The sequence below is a fragment of the Hemicordylus capensis genome, chromosome 3 (assembly GCF_027244095.1).
Source record: "Hemicordylus capensis ecotype Gifberg chromosome 3, rHemCap1.1.pri, whole genome shotgun sequence".
Taxonomy (NCBI): Eukaryota; Metazoa; Chordata; class Lepidosauria; order Squamata; family Cordylidae; genus Hemicordylus; species Hemicordylus capensis.
The window spans coordinates 182,207,837-182,212,003 of NC_069659.1; the positions used below are offsets into that span (position 1 = coordinate 182,207,837).

General features: G+C 46.6%; 1 non-coding gene across 1 annotated transcript; it reads left to right on the forward strand.

Moving 5' to 3' along the window:
- Positions 1-841: 841 nt before the first annotated feature.
- LOC128352664 (U6 spliceosomal RNA) lies at positions 842-947 on the forward strand. The gene has a single exon (XR_008320562.1). It is a non-coding gene; the product is annotated as a U6 spliceosomal RNA (small nuclear RNA).
- The last annotated feature ends 3,220 nt before the right edge of the window (positions 948-4,167 follow it).

Consider the following 4,167-nt stretch of genomic DNA (forward strand, 5'->3'; position numbering starts at 1 on the left):
GTGGGGGATGTAGTCTCCCTCCCAAATGGGGCTGTGCGTCCCTGTTTGGAAGGGAGATTGGCCCACGTTGCATTAGGCAGCATGAGCCAGAGCGACTTAAAGGTCAATGCAGCACAGGCCAATCTTTCTTCTAAAAGGGGCCGCGCAGCCCCATTTGGGAGGGAGGGAGATCGCAGGATGGTGGACTGGGGAGAGGTGGACTTACTCGGGGGATGGTGGACTTATCAGGGGGAGGGGGACATCAGGAAACCCTCCCATGGTTGCGACAGCATCCCCCAGAGCCCAGCAATGGCGGTAAGTCTGCCATTTAAAAAAGTAAACTAGCCCCGAACCATCCTAGCAGGTTCTGCTTGACTTTGAGCTGAACTGGCTCACACATCCCTAGCTGGGGATGGGGGGATGCTGCAATTAAGGAAGTGGCGTGAGTGACAGAGGAGCCGGTATGGACCTCCTGTTAAAGGGGATGTGTAGACCTTCTGTGTTAAAATGATGTGCTGTGATTCAGTGACTGGATCACATTCTATGCACATCCCTAGTGTTTGGGGCAATTTATGTAGCACTGAGCAGCAGGCCAACTAAGTAGAAAGCATTGAATTTTGCCTTTTAGGTGTTCTGTTGGATTTAGTATAACTTGGTTATTCCTAAGCCTACATGGCTGGATGCAAAAAGTTATCCTTAAGCCTGTATGGCTGGACACAAGAGGGGATTTAAGATACAGCATACGCTGGCTTTAGGAGTAGCCTCTGGGCCTGGCGGCAGGAACCCACTGATTCCAGAATGCTTGTAAAAGGTGGAAAAACTGTACTGGCATTTTACAGGAAAAGTCCTCTTTTCATTGGCAGCATTCATTCGACAGCACATGTACTAAAATTGGAACGATACAGAGAAGATTAGCATGACCTCTGCACAAGCATAACACTTTTGGATAGGTTGCTCCCTCGAGATAACAAATGAGCTAGGCTGGGTGCACATTACAAATAAGTGATATAGCTTTAATTAAGGGTTCTAATACTACTGTTGAGCAACCTATGATGGGCCAAAAGGGAAGGGGGCAAGTTACTGGCATAGGGCCAATCACCTGAAGCTGTTTTCAGTATGGGCTGCTCTCCTTCAGTGTAATGCAGCCACTGAGGCATCACAGATGGACTTTGAGGGCAGAGCTAAGAATATTGGCATACTGCAGTCTTATTATTATTATTTTATTATTATTACATTTATATCCCGCTCTTCCTCCAAGGAGCCCAGAGCTGTGTACTACATACTTGAGTTTCTCCTCACAACAACACTGTGAAGTAAGTTAGGCCAAGAGAGAAGTGACTGGCCCAGAGTCACCCAGCTAGTATTGACATGCTATATGTGTTTCTGATGAAGTGATGCAGCTACCGGGGCATCATGGAGGGGCTTGATGGAGGAACAAGGAGCACTGGTGTACTGCAGTTTTGAAATGTTGTGTCTGGTTTTGATGAAGTGCAAAAAACCACTGCAGCATTGCAGATGGGCCTTGAGGGTGAAACTAAGAACCATGACATTCTGCATGCTTGAAATCCTATATTCATTCCTGATGAAGCCATGAGGCCACCGCGGCATCATGGATGGGAATCCGGCAAGGATTCTCCTTGGGAATCCGGCAAGGGCTGGGGGGTGGGCAAGGGGAAAGTTCCCCCTTTTTACCTTAAAACTGTGTGTACAGAGAGGCCCCAGATGGACTGCAGACTGGCCCGTGAAGTCATTTGAGAGGCAGGAGGTGAGCTGGAAGGAGCCACTGCTACTATCCACACTGGCCTTTTTTTAAAAGGTAAAAGGGGAATGGTTCCCCTCACCCCCACCCTCTGTCCAGCCACTGCGGCCGCCGCCACCTCCATCCTGCTGCACAGAGGTATGTTTTTAAAGGTAAAAGGCATGGTTTTTAAGGTAAACTTCCCCCTTCCCCTGCAGCCCTTCACTTGTAAAGTGGATTTCTTGGTGGATTCCCATTTACAAGTATGACCACCAAGCCCTTGAGTTGGCTCAACAAACAGACTGGACCGGGACCATGCTCATTTGAGCAGAACTGAGGCATCCAAGTGCAGCTCAAATCCAGTCCAGACACAAACCGAACGGGGCTGGCTGGTTCTGTGCACAACCTTACACCAGGGCATGACAAAATCCTAGCAACTGGCTATTATAAATCTGATATTGTCATTATTTTTAAGAGGGCCTTGTAGCACATCTATATATGATAAGGCGGCAAAACCTCTGCTCCAATTTCATGCAATTAAAGGAGCAAAAAAGAATATCAAATTGGAGAAAAACTGGGAAATGGACAGGGAATCAATGGAAGGGGAAGGGAAACAAGCAAATATGGGGTGGTAATGGGGGAAGAAGGACCAGTAGGAAACAATCATGAGGCAGCAAATCCATTTTGCAGGCAAATCAATGCAACAAAAGTTGAGTTAGGCGTTTAATAAATAGAACTGATTGAGAAATCGGGTGCATTAATTAGAGTTAGAAGTGTTTAACTGGCAAAAATGCATGCCTATGCTCTTCGCTGCTAAAAGAAGAAAAATACTGGCTTTGACTAAAAAGAGATGGTTGGTATCTCAGGGAGGAGCTGTGCATATGGGCAAGGAGAAAATCAGGGAGCAGAGACTGCCTGGAAAGCTGCAGCTCCATGGATCCCTTTTTCATGGCCACCACAACAATGGCTACAAGAATCGAGATGTGTAAGGCAATTATTCAATGTTCAGGACCTGTTTATGAATCTGCAATTAGAAGACACTGAAGAGTAAGATTGCTGGTGTTGATTGATTGATTGATTGGATTTATCTCCCACTTCCCCACTGGCTACCAAATAACAACCAACTGCAACAAACTGATGACTAAAATTTAGCAAAGGTGTCGGTAATGAAAGGCATCATCTCACATTGCATGGGAGCAGGCAATGGTAAAGCCCCCCTATATTCTAGCAAAGAAAACCACATGGCTCTGTGGTCGCCAGGAGTCGACACTGGCTCGAGGGCACAGCTTTACCTTTGCCTGTCCCACAGTCAGGAACTTGTGAAGCAGTTGGGGTTACAGGAGAGCTCCATCAATAACTTGCTCCAACAAGGACCAGAAGTTGAATGAGATCTTAAATACCTGCAAGCTCAGATTACCCCTCCCTGGTGGCAGAGCAGAGAGATTTAAAGGGGCAGTCTTTTTGTCTGGTGTCTAGCATTGTCCACTCTATCCAGTCCCGCCTGGCCCATTGCCCTTGGAGAACGCAAGGAACTTAGTGTGGAAGAGAATAGTTTATTGAGAGGCTTGGGCACAGGCTCAATGAATGCTGAGTGAATACTATATTGGTGCTAGGGTCTCTCAGCTAGCAGGATCAGGCTCCAGCCTGTTGTTAGGGCCTTAAATGGACTTTTCTGGCTTGACTGCCTCTATTCTCCCATGGTCAAAATCCATGCTATTACTCAGGGCTTGAGTTATACCAAAATGTAAATTATCATATGCAAAATGCATATGACACAGAATGAATATGATGCATATGCTTCTACACAGAGAATTGGAGGTCCGGATGCCATCTCTCTGATTCTGTCAGGTTATGTTGTTCTATGGCATGCAGCAGCACTGGAAGAAATGGAGGGCTGGATTTCCCTTCTATCCACTGGCAATGAAATGTCACAGTTTCATTTTGGAACACGGGCAGAAAAAGGTTTGCTCTTTAGAGTGGTAGGGTTGCACGTGTGCAGCTGAGATCACTACTCATGTTTTATTTGTTGCATGAAAGCTGATGTAGTGTGGATCCTTCCCATGCCAAAAAAGTAATGTGAGAAGTCCTTAGTTGCATGGAAGGAGCCCAAGATGTGGTTCCACCTGGTGAAGCACTGATGTGATAGCAGAGGAGTACTTCCTCTGAGAAGTATGGGTACTTGCCTATGCTCTTGGACTTCTCAAGTTACCCTCACATGCTGTTGTGTTCTGCCCGACAAAGGCTGTACAAAATGTAAGCCACTTTGTGCTAGATTTGTTGGAGCTAGGAGCATGGAAGCATCAGCTCTCAGCTGCAATGTCTCATAGTGACCACTGGGGTTGGGGTTAGGGTGATGGATAAAGGTGCTGGACTCCTCCCACTTTGTTCTTCCAGTGTTAGTCTCCATTTTGTCTTTCCAAAGATGGCTGTTTGTTTTGGTCTCCCTCTTC